Source organism: Prosopis cineraria, unplaced genomic scaffold (genome assembly GCF_029017545.1).
Source record: "Prosopis cineraria cultivar Desert tree isolate PC_DT_omini unplaced genomic scaffold, ASM2901754v1 PC13, whole genome shotgun sequence".
In the NCBI taxonomy this organism is placed as follows: domain Eukaryota; kingdom Viridiplantae; phylum Streptophyta; class Magnoliopsida; order Fabales; family Fabaceae; genus Prosopis; species Prosopis cineraria.
This window is the reverse complement of record NW_026555344.1, coordinates 29,863,444-29,879,743: the sequence shown is the minus strand read 5'-3', so window position 1 is coordinate 29,879,743 and position 16,300 is coordinate 29,863,444. Positions and strand designations below refer to the sequence as shown.

The window sequence follows — 16,300 nt, the reverse complement described above, 5'->3', positions numbered from 1 at the left end:
TTTTGAAGGACCAAGTTTGTTGAGCATGGAAAATGATAATGTGATGTGTGATATATTGAACCTATGTAGTTTCCAAAATTTGAGTGATTTGAAATTGAATAAGAGTGAACAGTTTAGTCAAGTATACAGACTAAGTTGACTAAAATAGTATTTCAAACACATGTAGAGAAACTTAATGAATTAGGGATTTGACAAAATAAAAGATACATCAGTCAAATATAATTTATGTTTATTTTTCTTTAAATTTCATTAAATTTAACACGTTATTTTTAAATTAATATTTTATTTAAATATAAATTTTATATTTAAATATTTCCATACTTAATTATTTAAAGTTCTTTAAATTGTAGGGATAGAGTAGATAATTATATTATAAGGACAAATTATTAATTATAAAAATTTTGACATAATTATAAATAAAAAATTAAGCATTTTAGAATATTTAATGGAGAATGTTGTTAAAAATTGGAGTTAAGTATAGATTTTGAAATAGATGTGAGCTCTCTATAATTTTAGCAAAACGGGAGGGAGTTATTGTATTTTACTCAAACTATATCATCAAACTTATCCATAATTGTTGTTAAACTTATATAATAATTTATAAAATGAAGAAAAAATAAACCAGAGAATTTTATTGTCACAACCTGAAAATAGAGGGTGACTGGCATGGGGTGTGAACCACATTATACATTCCCATAAGCCTCAAAATTATAAGTTCATTTTATTTCTAAATTGTAATCAGATTTATAGTGAACTCATAACATGTTTTGCTTCTAATTATTATAAAATATTTTTAACATGTTTCTAGAAATTTCAATCGAACCTTCCCTATAAATAGCATCTCTTAAAAACTCTATGATACATTGATTTAGTCAAAATATCAAATAACTTAGGAGCTCAGCTCCTTTGTACTAGCAAATAGTATATAAGTCAAAATAAAGTCCTAACAATAACCTATGTGAAGCAACTAATCTTTCTTCTAAGTTAAAATACATGATTCTTAAATATTTACATCAAAAGGTAACAATACCAAGCAAAATTTCCACCCAATATAGCTGTATTGCCCTTCAAAAATCAGCAATAGGATCTGCATCAACTAATGAATTTGTGACCAAAATAAATTTTTCAATGAATGGCATCTCATAAATAAAATTCAATGAGTACAAATAATAAATTTAGATAAATATATAAAATAGTTGAAAAGATGATAATTTAATATAATGCACTCACTGAATTTATAAATCTTAATTTTAACAATAAAAAAAGTGAACGAAAAACACTATTCTGTTATGCTACAAGAAAAATACATTATTCACATGTGAATCAAGCTAGCACACTTACTAACTGAAACCATTAAATTTCAAATATACAAATTTATTTAAATTTAGAATTGTGAGGACTTAACATAATATGTAACAAATGTGAACACACAGTTCACGAGAATAAATAACTAAACGTGACTTATGTCATAAAAACAAACTTGGACACACAGTACACGAGGGTAAGTAACCAAATGTAGCCTGAGCTATAAAATAGACATGGACACACAGCCCTCATGGGTAATACTAACCAAACACTGCTCAAAGCCATAAAAACCAAATGCGGGTATGAAGCCCACAAATAACAAACATGAGGACAAAGCCCCTGAGACAAACTAGCTAGTTATTAACTATAGTACTACAAGTTAATGGAACTGTCATTACCAGCAGTGTTCTGTTTAGAGTTCTCTTGGGCATTACATTTCAAATATGCAAGAAAAACAATTATTTCTGAAATAAAATTTTTATTCTCAATGCCAAACTTATATGAATTGTTTTAGATCTCAAAACTTGCCAAAATAATACTTCACAACTAATGTACATACTTGCATTAATTGAGTAACTAAGAAATTCTAAAGTTTATTAAACAAAGATGCCTTCATAAAACTTGGAAGTATATTTCTTGAGGAAAAATAAATGCACATATTACAAAATTATCCTTCATCATTATTCCATAATTTTACAACTAGAATAATTCATAAGGATAAAATATTTTAGTAATATACTATTAATGATAAATTAAATGGGATGTTATTCACTTACATGTCTGAGTTTCAAATTTCCAAAGATATCTTTGCATTAATTCTTGTTAGGGTCATGTTCTTCCACACACCCTATAAGGATATAAATAAATCTAATTTTAATAAATTTTTAATTTATTACACAGTCTCAACCAACCATTATCATTTAAAATTACAAGACAAATAATTCATACTTTAGGGTTGATCCAAGTATTATCATGCATATTACTAGTCTCCACCAATTTGTTTTTGTCAAAACAATCTACTTACTTGAGGCAAAATTTACTCTTAGGCTTTGCACCAACACCTTAGGTGCATTGATTCCAATCATTCAATTAAAATATCCAAAAATTCACTAATACCCATACAAGTTCCAAGTATTTAAATAGCTACATGTAAACTCATTATCAAATTCCTTTACAAATTTATAAGTTAATTCCCAAATCAATAACTTCTATACTAACATACTTCTCACAAGGACCAATGAAATTTTCAAAAATGCAAAATCAAGTAAAGCTTCTTCTAACAGGGCAATATGTCAAACACCTTTCATTCATTAATTATTCAAGCTCAACTAAAATTCTTCCTCTTTGATTCCATTTCCCACAATTCTCTAATATATATATATATATAAATCAACAATCAACTTCCTAAGTTCCTTCTCTTCACTGGATAAATAAGTCTTAACTTAAGAAAATTATATCATCATTTCCTTTATTTCACTTGGCAACCCTAAACCCGAATTTCGGCTCAATATTTAATTTTCCTCTTCTCCAAAATAGCATGAGCAGCAGCAAAGCACACACTGAAGTTCTGTAATTTCACACAGCAACAGCAGAACACACAGACACACACACAAGGCTAACAAGAAGAAGATGATGAACAGAAGGCTCCTCACCTTGGGCAGTCACGACACTTAAATAAGAAGAGGCAACAAATCTACAGCGAATAGGGAAGAAAGCTCGACGCTACAACACGTTATGGGGAGGAGAAAAATTGATGGAGCTTCCACAGTCTTCTTTTACATCTCAGGTCGTTGATAGCGCACGCATAGGGAAGAAGAAAAAAATGAAACCTACAGCTGAACAGGGGAGAGGGAAGCTGAATGCTACTCGCAAGAAAGGAAAGAAACCGAATTAGCAGCAACAAACCAAGCTCATGACAGCACCACTAGCAGCTCCGGCGACTTGGCTTCTCACCATAGTAGCAACTCGAACGTGAACGACACAGACGGAGTAGCAGACGGAGAAAAAAAAATAGAGATGGGAGCTATGAAGGTGAACCTCCTGGACGTCTCAGAGCTGTGATGATCCTCCACTCTCACCAATGACCACTGAAAACGAGAAGAGAGATGGCGATAGGGAAGGACGGAGACACGAATTGCACTAAAGTTCCAGATTTCTCTACCTCTCTCTCACACTCTATAAACCGACTCCAATAAGAGAGGAGAAAGGAAAATAAATTTGGGGAGAGAGGGGTATTTTGGTAATTTTTGAGGAGCTGAAAAAATAAAATTCTATTTTTGTATCATGGGTTTTAAACCTGAGACCTTAAGAATGACTAACATACATACTTTCACTCTACCAACACTTCATATTGTCATAATTATTCTATACATAAATAAAATATATTCTAGACAAATTATTGTATATTATATATTTTAAGGTTATTACACTTATAATTTTTTAATTTTTAGTTAGTCTCCCATAGTTTGGAAAATTAAATTTTGAATTCTCCATAGAAGAAGTGCCAGATTTAGCATTTGATCATGTCTTGATTAAGATTATCTTCAATAGAAAGACATTTGTCCTTAAAAATAAAAATTGATGAAAATTGCGAGGACCACTATTTCTTTAAGTGAAAGAAAAACTTTTCTACAAATAAATTATATTTTGCAATGAAAAGATTATCTTTCCACGCGATTTTCTAAGAGCAAATTTATATTCATTTCAAATACTCCACTTTTTTACAAAAAATATCACAGATATTTTTCGTACAGATTTTTCATAGGGAAAATAACAACCAAGAACCATTGAGCAAAATTAATATTAGTTAAGGGCCAATAGACTTTAAAATTGCACTACAATTTTTTGGTCCTTAATTGATATTAATTTTGTAAGTCAAAAGATCAAATTACCCTTAAATTTGAAAAGAAAAAAGAAATCCCACCATCACTGGCATAGACCATCGGACCGCCACCAAAGCTCCTACCACTAGCGGGGCTCCATGTGGTAGGTCACCTGAACTCTAGCACTAGTGACACTTATTTAAGAATAATTAGTTTGTGTGATCCTATATCCCATGGTCACCTAAAAAGTTTGGTGGCCTTTAATTATATATGGCAAAACAAATAATGTACTAAACCAAACTTTTAACCACTTCCATGATATAACATAATGATATGATGTTAATTCTTGTTTTATTAATGTTACTTGTTAATATGACATAGATAATTATAACTTGAGAACTTTAAAACTTTATGCATTTTATTTGTTAAAAGTTTGAATGTATTGTTATTAATCCAAATAGGTCACTATCAAAATGTAAATGAATATTTGTTGACAAAGGACTAACACGTACAATTAAGCTTATCTTATCAGTTTTTTCTAACTTATTGAAACCCAAATAGATCGTTGTTAATTTCAAATGAATTATTGTAAAAACCTAAATGAATACTTGTTGATGAAGGACTAACACTTATACAATTAAATTCATCTTATCTATTTTTCTTACTTGTTAAAACTCGAATGGTTTGTTGCTACTTTAGAATGAGTTATTGTTAAAATTTGAATGGATACTTACTGATTAAAGACTAACATATATAATTATGCCTATCCTATTTGTTTTTCTCACTTATTAAAGCCTGAATAGACTGTTGTTAATTTAGAATGGCTTGTTGTTTATATACTTGTTTCACTAGACCTGTACTTTTAATCATCAACATCAAGTATTCATTTAGGTTTTGACAACAACTCATTTGAAATTAACAATTGTCCATTTAAGCTTTAACAAGCCAGAAAAACAGATAGGCTGAGCATAATTGTATGTGTCAGTTTTTCATTAATAAGTATCCACTTAGGCTTTAACAACAATTCATTTGAAATTAATAATAGTTTATTTGGTGTTTAATAAGCTAGGAAAACAGATAGGATGGGCATAATTATAGGTGTTAGTCTTTTCTCAACAATTATCTACTCGAATTTTAACAATAACTCATTCTAAATTAATAATAGTCCATTCGAGTTTTAACAAGTTAGAAATGTGGATAAGATGGTTTAATTGTACAAGTGTTAGTCCTTCATCAACAAGTATACATTTAAGTTTTTACAACGATTCATTCAAAACTAATAACAATCTATTCAAGTTTTAACAAGTTGGAAAAAATTGATAGGATATTTTTAATTGTACATGTTAGTCATTCATTAAAAAGTATTCATTTAGGTTTTGACAATAACCTTTTTGTAATTAACAACTGTATATTTAGACTTTTAATTTTTCTAATAAGTATACATTCTCATTACTCATTAATATGGAATATTTCAATTTTCCTTTTTTTAATGCATATTCAAAGCATGAATATGGAATATTTCAATTTTTTTCATCACATATTTTTGAAAAATTCCCTTATTGAAAATAAAATCAATATTATTTTTATATACATTTTATAACATCCCAAAATCTATTCCTTGAATTAATGAAAAAATTCATAGCACTTAAAAAATTTATGAAGATATATAAATATCATAGTGCAAATAATTTATAATTATTTTATGATGTGCAGGGGTTATAGTGAAGTGAAGAAAAGTTCATAAAAATGTAAAAACAAATGCATTCTGAATGTTTGACACTGAAGTTCTAGACTTGTGAGCCTACAACATGTTCTAATGTGAATGATTCTTATCATAGAAAGTATGAAATTGCTCTCAAATAATTTTCACATTGAATTCAAGAAAAAAATAAAATAAAATAACCTATTTAAAATAAGTCTTATCTCGTTCTTCATACTCTTGAGGTTTTGTCACTTAAGATCACCATGGATCTGCACAAGTAACAAACTCATTTCTCTTTTGTTTTGTAATAATAAAAACATATATGTTTTAACAACTCGCCAATTACATGCTCGTTGCCTTTTATAGAGAGAGACAACAATGCTATCCTTCAAATTTGAATTTTACTACCAGAAGGAGCGATAACCGTTTGCTCTAATCTGAGCATTGTGGGCGTGCTTCGTTTAGGAGGAAAGTGGGGAAAGTGGCCTCAAGACAGGGATGCCACTCCATCAAAATGCAGCGTTTCCACTAAAATGCTGCTAGGGTTTGCTCTTATTGGGTTGTAGTGTGGTTTCCTCCGTATTGGGTAGTGGATTTTGAAGCCTAATGCGCCGATTTTGTCCCAAACATACTTTATTAATTACATAACATAGTTATTAATGATATGGGGTTTTGGCAAAAATTTAAAAGTTAGGAAGGTCAATTTTAATTAAACATTTGAAAGAGAGAGGGTTTTTTTTTTAATCAAAAAAAGTGAGAGAGTGATAAACAACTATCTTAAAAATCAAGAGAATTTTGTATAATTTAACCTTTATAATACCATTCACATCGAATTTTTACTCCGTGGTTCTTTCCTCTGCCTTAAATAGATTTGTGTTGATATGCAATAATCAATAACTCCTTAAAGTATTAATTCCTCATTAACTACCTCAGAATAATATTGAATAATTTTCAAAATTTGAAACCATTAACTAAGTTTAGTCCTATTCCTTAATCTTTTTTTGATGGGTTATTATAATAAGGATCAAAGGGGTAATATTCAATGAAATAATTTTGCAAGTAACACAGAAAACATCTGTCTCAACATTTGAAGACAAGCTTCACGAGAGGATTCTCAGGCTAAACATCACCACATTAATTAGTTCTTGGGTACACAGTCACATAGAGTTCGAAGTTCACAAGCATACGTGCAGGGAGTGAAGAGCACAGTGATATTTGTTATTTTTTGTACGCCCAAAGCCCAGTACCCTAGAACAAAACACAGTAATGATTGATGTAAGAAATTTAAATATACACCTGCATTCTTAATAGAGCTGATAATTTGGGCCAAACTTAATAGGTTAACTTAAACCCGCTCCAAAGTCTTAGGGTCGACCCAAAAAAATAAATTTTTAATGTTTGGACCTACTTAAATAGGCCCAAAAAAATTCAAGCCAAGCCCGATCGGGTTCAAATTTGGCCTAAATACCCGAATTAAAAATAAAATTTTTAAAACATATAAAAAAATAATAAATATTGTTAATTATTTATGGTTTTATGTCATTTTATATTAAAATACCATATATTTGAGTGCATTACTTTAGTTTTTTTAAAAAAATTATAAATATTTATATTTTCATATTTTTTTATTTTTAATTAATAAAACATCTCAAAGTAATATTTAAAACATATTTTAATATTGATTTTTATATTTTAAGACCCAATTTTTTTAAAAAAAGTTGAGTCCTATATATCATTTGTGTATGCAAAATATATATTTTACTTTTTTATAAAATAAGATAATTAATTTAAAAGTAAAAATAAAATTAAATATAATTTTAAAAATAAAATTTAGACATTTTTGAATTATCAACTCTATTACTAGATAAACATAATAAATGAAACAATATTCTTGAAGAATTATTTGATTATCATTCATGCCAAATTTGGTTAAAAATTAAGAATAAGCTAGAGTAAACACCTCTTATATGTATGGGTTAAACAATATAAAAAGTTAAAGAAAAATAATTTCAAAAAAATAGTATTTTACTTATAATTAAATGATATATTTTATATAATATAATAATGGCTATTTTTCTCATGTTCTTACAAAACAAAAAGTACAATATGCCCAAAAGTTATTAAAAACTTTGAATTAATCAAGCAATAATTTTAAGTTAGTGGTCTACAGTGATTGAATTGAGATAAGCTTGATTATAATTAAAATAATATAATTTAATTAAAATATATAAAATATTTATATATAATCATGATAAAAGCAATATTTAAACAACTAAGATATTAATTTACAAATAAAGAAAATATTCATGAATAAATTACACATAATAAAAAAATAGTAATAGAGCTACTTAAGTACAAAGTTAATAAGTTATTATTTTTTAAAGCTAAAATAATATTTTATGCTTCACAAAATTATTTAAAAATTAAAATTAGTTCAAAAAATAAAAAAATATTTTTAAAAAGTTTCGCCCGAATAAACTTGAAGCCCGAAAGTATTAGGACCAAATTTGGCTATATAGGCTTTTTGAAAAGTGAATGATACTTGTAAACTTGATCTAAATAAGCACAGCTTGAATTGAGTCTAACCCACCTGAATCATAGGCTCTAATTGTTGTGGGAAAAAATCATTAGGTCAAAAGAACTAGATGAAAAAAAAGCTATACAACTATGCTTACATGTTTTTCTTAATTATTGATTATTAATTTCATTAACATATTTTTAAATACCAGTTATAAAATGTAACAAAAGCTACTTAAGTAAATAGTTTAATAAGAAAAATTAAATAATATGGAACATATAATAAAATAAAAAGTAAATTTTATAATATGGAGCCCTCATAGAGTTAAATATGCATATTTAAGCCTATAATTGATTTCATTGGGATGTAAAATTCATATTTCACTATGTAATTATAGCCTTAAGTAAGTGTTCTATGGAGACTCCATGTTATATAAGCATTTAATAAAAATATGATTTATGAATTATGAAATTTTAATTTTAAATTCTAAAATTGTAAATTTAAGTAGAAGCCAAGAACAACCAACCTCAAATTACAGTTAGGTTTCAAAGGATTCCATTGTAGTTTTTGAATTTCATAAAACTTATTTTTAAGTAAATATATTGTGTGGATCCATTCATAATTTTTTCAAGAATTAACCGATCTCATTTGGGAAGAAGATATTTTTTCCCCCTAATTGACGTGGCTAGCCAAAACTGGAAGCTAGCTAGTCACAATCATTATCCCCACCTCGATAAATAAGGTTTACAACATCCAAGCAATCTGAATATATCTTTGCCATCAAAATATAGAGCTAGTTCAAACAAAATTCCATTTCCCATCTCATAGCCTTGATCTCAGCAATAGTTATTAGTACGCTGCCTAATTTGTAGATAAAACCTTGCACCCACATGTTGCCCTATTAGACCGAGGATGCATCCACATCGATGCGCACAAGCCCTATGGTGGGGCCCATCTACTTCTAAGTTTTGAGTAGTATTTCGTTGGCATCTATTTGTCCAGAGAAACTATCAGATGTTCCCAAACACATTGGTCCAAGACCAAGGTTGGAATTGACTGCCCCAATCTTGTGTCATGTACATATTATATATTCCATCTTATCCAATCCTTCAAGCTGCAAGAAAAAAGTAGTTATGATAAACAATGAATAATAATAAACAGGATTAATAACATCTTTTCCTGTATTTTTTTTGGCTCTCAAGCAATCTCTCAATATTTGAGGAAAAAAAATATGATTACCAATTTACATGAGACTGAGATGAGAGTTTTTATTCTTAAAGAAGGTAAATCACTACAACAGATCTGACCATAGAGGACAGTTGTTTTTCACAATAGAGGACGATTGATAACAATCCTCTATTTGACCGTCCTCTATTGCTAAGTATATAAGACGGTTATAAAATGGTCCTATATTAGAGATAAATAGAAGATGGTTTTTAAAAAACAATCCTATATAACATTCAAATTTTGGCCAAAGCTAAAAATAAATAGGCCTTAGAGGATGGTTATATATTATAATCATCCTATATTTATTATATAGAGGACGGCCCATAAACATCCTCTATATAATAAATATAGGATAGTTACGTAGTATAACTGTCCTCTAATGTCATGTTTTTTTTAATAGGGGTAGCTGCTATTGGCTGCTTTTCCAGTAGCCCTTCTGCAATACAAAAACATATATGCTCAATAATACTCTAGAACAGCCCAGAAGATGTACTCTACTCAATTAAAAACTATAATATTTACAATTTAATTATATCAAAAGTATTGAATTTAAAATCCAATGATATAAATCGATCAATTTCAGCTAAAATACCAATCCCTAAAATATATTTAAACTATATATTGACAACTAAACTAATCTATTTCTAGACTAATTACATATTATCACCTCATATTGGATGTGACCGACTTTTCATATGCATATTCACTCTACTCTTCGAGGACTTTATTAATTTAGGTATCATTGAAACGAGGTGTAGCACAATCTGGATAGTACTGCATCATACATAATAATGAAGTTAGTTGATAGGGGTGATTTTAATGCCTCCAGCTTAACATCGACATCCTTTTTAGAGCCTTCTTTTCACCCACAATTTGTTTCCTAGTAATACCCATACCGACACCCCTAACACAATAGGGGTGATTCTTATTGCCCAATGCCTTCTCCAAGATATCTTCATTCTCTGGAAGCTCACCTCTTGAGACTTCCTCTGAGAGGGTATTCTGTAAAAGATATATATGTTATTTAAGTAAGGAAACATTAAATTAAAATATTTAAATCATTTAAAGATTGTACTTACAATCGTTTCAGCAAGTTCCCAAACATGTAGAGAAGTGATCATGCCTTTTTTATCTGTCTGAGATAGAATGAAAAGCTTGGCATGCGACATGAAATTCTCTCTCGTGCTTAATCTCATGAACTATGCAATGAATTAATTCACTAATAAGTTAATGATAGAAAAGATTTACATATTATTTCATATAATAACTATTAAATTTAATATATACATATATAAACACACCTCTTCTTGCTCAATATTTGAATAACCTACGCAGGATCCTAAGTAGGGCATATCATTATTTTTAGCCCTTAAATCCTTGTTTCGCTGGCTCAGTGATTGGAACTCATTGTTGAGATGGTTGGCAAGAAATGCATCCCATCGATCTTGTCTAACAATTGCTCTTAATGGCTTAGGAACCTTACCACTGATTCTTTCAACCAATATGATATATTTCATTCCCATATAGTACTAAAACTGATGGTGTGTGTTAGCAGCTAAATGAGAGACATATTTCTTTCAAGAGGCATCAATATGAAATGCCGCTTGTTCAATAACACAAATAAGGCATAATTTATATGAAATGCCACCTATTCAAAAACACAATCAATTAACTAAGATTTTAATTTTACCTCAATCAATTTTTATATTGACTCCCTCATTACTTCATCAACATCACACCAATCATTAATTGATAGGCCAAGCTGTGATTAAGTCATTGCACCGATGTAACTACTAAATTTATGCTTGTTCTCCTTTATTGGTTGACCCTTGAGATTCCATTCAAGGGAATACTTAAGTTCGGCCAACCTCCTCCTAGACACCACTTCCATCATCACTAGACCTTTCTTGATTGTTTTAGACATTTAAGCTGCCTCTTTCTCATTCATGCCACTGGGAATAGAAGAAGGACCCTCATTGTTAGGACTAAAAGTGGCACTGGGAGGATTATTCAACAAGTTTGCATGCTCAATGTCAATAGGACCAGTGTAAACTGGAGTAGTGGTTGTGGGAATTATGTCAACTGGAATAGTGGCAGTAAAAGCTGTGTCAATTGGAGCAGTGGTAAGAAGAGTAGGGTCAATGGGGAAAGTGGTAGTAGAAATGACTCTATGCCTTTTTGGAGCTATTTTCAAAGCCATTTACCTATCACACAAGTCACAAATAAAATTAATTGATAGAAACATAAATAGCATAAATAACTAAAGCCTACAAGCTAAGTCACAAATAAAATTAATTGATAGAAACCCAAATAGCATAAATAACTAAAGCATACAAATTAAGTCACAAATAAAATTAATTGATAGAAACATAAATAACTAACACATGTTGAATTTGGTCCTTTTTTTTCCTTGTCTCCTTCTCAACCTTTTTCAACTTGGTAGCTTGGTTTAATTTCTTAATCTTCTCTTTTATTATTTTTCCTCTTTTTGAAATCCAGATATATCTTTATGATCACTTCTAATATAGTTAGTGCCATCTTCAATGACATTACATTCAAGTACTATCCCTTCAAATGGATCATCCTCAACTGTAGTATCTAATGAACTGATGGCCTCTTTAAATTCTTTATTTGACAATAACACAATTGACCAACCCAGTAAAATAGGATCAATGGCATAAAACACTTGCGTAGCTTATGATGTAAAAATGAAAGGCTCGGTCTTGTAACCCAACATATTTAAATTCACCTATATGAACATCGAATTATCGACTATGTGAAGACCACTCTCATTATCAATCCCTTGGCAACAAAAAACCATAATCTTGAACTTACTATAGTCTAACTCCTAAATATGCTCAATAACTCTGAAGTATGACATTCTTGCATACATGGAATTTTTGTCTTTACTACTGGATACATACATCGCTTCACCAATCACAGTCACACCACTATTTTGTATTGTACTTATTTCATCCTACTCTTTAGTGTAAAATGTGAAGCCATTGATTACATAACTAGTATAAGAAAGGACTTGTATGTTTGGGCCCCTAGACAAGCATTTAACCCTTTCTGGTACCAAATTTTTGTCAGCATTATACATGGCTGCAATGTGCGCCTTCAACTAATGTTCAAAGTGCTTATTATGAATTTTTTCAATTGCAGTGTCATTTCTTCCAGGGTTTTCCTTCTTAAGTTCAGCATTGTGCTTGTTAACATACTCAAGAATCTCATCCGAGTGATGCAATACAAAAAGGTGTGCTTGCTTCCAATAGTTTTGTGAAATAGTAATTAATTTCTTTCTAGTTATCCCTTCCCCATCTTCCCTTCCCACATACCTATTCACTGGAAGCCCAACATTTTTCCTATCTTTTAAGTACTCCTGAAAACATTCAATTGCCTCTTCACTTATGTACCTTTTAGCAATATAACCCTTAAGTCAACTTTGATTTTTTACATATCCTTTTAGAACCTTTATATTGCACTTAATAGGGTACATCTACCTTAAATAAGTCAAGCCACACTTTTCAACCTTCCTAATCAAGTGAACAGTCAAGTGAATCATTATGTCAAAGAATACGAGCAGAAAAATACATCTCGAGCTCACATAATGTCCTCATAATTCGGCGTTGCAACCTTCTTAACTTTATAGGGTTGATCACTTTACTACAAATTGACTTGAAGAAGAAGCATAGTTTAATCATTATAGCTCACACCCTATCTAGTAAAATTAAGCGTATGCCTACTAGAATAAAGGTCTCCATTAATACATGGCAGTCATGTGTTTTTAAACCCTTTAGCTTTAAGTCCTTCACATACACAATATTTTTAATATTGGAAGAGTAACTTTTTGAAACTTTAACTCCAGCTAAAAACTCACAAAAAATTTGTTTTTCTCTTTTAGAAAGTGTATAGGCAGCCAGACGAAGGTACATATGACTTCCCCTCTCCTCTAATGCTAAGTCTTCCTGCATTCCTATAGCCACCATGTCTAACCTTACATTAATGCCATCTTTGGTCTTTCCTGCAATGTGAAGTAACATACCCACAATACTGTCATATACATTTTTCTCAATGTGCATCAAATTAATAAATGACTCACATTGACCTTCCTCTAATAAGACAGCTCAAAGAAAATTAACCTCTTCTTCTACCCACCTATCCCAACGTGCTTCACATAAGGTTTCCCAAACTTGATATTTAGATCCTTAACCTTTTCAAATAGCTCATCACCAAATAACATTAGAGGTACCGCCTCTTCTTCTAGTTTCCTATTAAGATATTTTCTTAATCTTTAGTAATAATGCCCTTCAAGTAACCATGTGTGATGTTCCAAATAGACATTCTTCATACCATGTTCCAACCTCATGAAATGTGTGCTATCTTTACAAATAGGGCATCCAAGTTTTCCTTTGACACTATACCCTGATAAATTACCATAGGTCGGGAAGTCATTAATTGTACCAAACAGCAAGGCTCTCAAATTAAAACTTTCCTTCCTGTACCCATCATACACCTTAACACTAGTCTTCCATAATATCTTCAAATCTTCAATTAGAGGAGCTAAATACATGTCTATATCATTTCCAGGTTATTTCAGCGTTCAAATTAGCAAGCTCAACATCAAATACTTGTGCTTCATGTTCAACCATGGAGGTAGGTTATAATTTATCAAAATCACTAGCTATGTGCTATAGGTATTACTTTGAAGCCCATATGGATTCATTTCATTAGTAGATAACTTAAGCCGTAGGTTCCTACTGTCTTTTGCAAAGTCAGGATACTTACTATCAACCTTTTTCCACTGTGTAGAGTAAGCAGGATGCCTTAGCATTGCATCTCTAATTCTCCCATCCTCATGCCAAGTCAAATTTCTCAATTCTACTTCTCTTCCATACAATTATCTAAATCTAGGTACTAGGGAAAAGTACCATAGCACCTTCTTTGGGCTCTTCCCATTCTCCCTATAATGTGATGCTGAACATTTATGACACTCAGGTAATGATTCATGTTCTTTCCTAAATAAAATATACTTGTTCGGGGAAGCATATATTTTCTTATAACTCAAGCTAACAGATTTCAACATCTTTTTTGTATCATATAACCGCTTTGAAAGTTTATTGTCCTTCGGTAACATTTCATCATATAAATATGAAAGCAAGTTTGTCAAGCTTGTATCACTCCACCCACCTTCTACTTTCAATTGGTATAATTTTAATACTGCAGTCAACTTTAACATGTGTTCCCTAGCACTAGTGCACAATGTTTTCCCCACATGTAACACTTGCCCCGAGTGTTATCCAAAATCACACAATTCAAATAAACTAAGTATGGTTAAGCAATTAATCCTAAAACTAAGAAAATAAACCATTTAAATCACTAAGCAGATACACGATTGCAACGGAAACATTTAAAACCTTTTTTAAATAAAAAAAATTTATAGGTTTTACCTATAGCACACGGAAGCAAGCTAGGTGAAAGCGGGAGAAAAGATGCTGTCATGACAGCATTAAATTGCTGTTATGACAGCCCTCCCAGGCCAACTTTCGAGAGGCACCATTTTGTCATTCGATCCCCAATCAAAGTAATTTTAAAGTTCACATGTCACATTCAAAGGGTACTATAAGTGTACTAAATTTAAAAAAGATCTAACAGTCAGATTAAAAATTAGACATGCTAAAAGTTTGGTCATTTTTGTTGTCACCTCCGGACTAACTTCTAGAGTGTACCATTTCATCATCTGACCTCCGATCGAAGCAATTCCAAAGCCCACATGTCACTTTTAAATAGTACTATTAGCATACCAAATTTTGGAAATATCCAATGGATGGATTGAATTTCGTGCATGTTGCAACATCAACAAATATTGTTGTCATGATAGCACTTTTGCTGTCATGACAGCTCCTCTGGACTAAATTCTGGAGTGTGCTGTTTCTCCATCCGGTAACCAATCGTGTGATTCCAAACCCCGCACGAAGCTTATAAAAGGTTTTACTTGTGAGCCAAATTTTAGAGAAATCTAACGGTTAGATTAAGATTTGAACACCCGAATGCAAAAGTGCAGTTTTGTAGTAAAAACAATTTTCAAAATGTCCAAATCTCATCTTAATGGTCACAAACTTGTGGAAACACTTTGGACACGTCAAATAGGACTAAAAACACCTGATAGAACATTTAAATGATAGAAAAACCCTTTATATCAAAATTTGACCACTTGAGTGCCATTTCCCAAAATGGACCCTAAACCCCCAAAATGCACAAATCACACAAGAGTGGCCAAAAACTATTCCAAATATCATATACACATATGAATACACATGGTAAATATTTTCACTTGGCTCAGAGATCTCTGTGGGGCCTACGCACCCACTCTCTCTATTCAAGGTGTATGTTTGCCCATAGGATACCATTTACAATGCAACCACTTTGCATTTGCTTGTGGAATCATATATATACCAAAATAAATATTTGCTTATAGTGAAAACTTGGTCTACTAAATAAATCCATCAAAAACCACACACCATAGCTAAGTTTCCTAGCCACAAGTCTACAAGCAAATAAAAATTCATACACAAGCCATACAATCCACACATACTCACACACATATATATAATCACATCCTACTGGCACCCTAATCCTAAATACATTACAATAGATTTGTTCAAAAGAAAGGGGTTGCAGTTCTTTACAATTCACAAACAACCCTAACTTTACTCCCTTCCCTGT

The 16,300-nt window shown here is 30.8% G+C and overlaps 1 long non-coding RNA gene across 1 annotated transcript; it reads right to left on the bottom strand.

The window, feature by feature from the left end:
- Window positions 1–844: 844 nt before the first annotated feature.
- On the bottom strand, window positions 845–3,461 carry LOC129290222 (uncharacterized). The gene is made up of 2 exons (XR_008588288.1): window positions 2,958–3,461; window positions 845–1,087 (listed from the first exon to the last, which is right to left on the bottom strand). It is a non-coding gene; the product is annotated as an uncharacterized LOC129290222 (long non-coding RNA).
- Window positions 3,462–16,300: the final 12,839 nt, after the last annotated feature.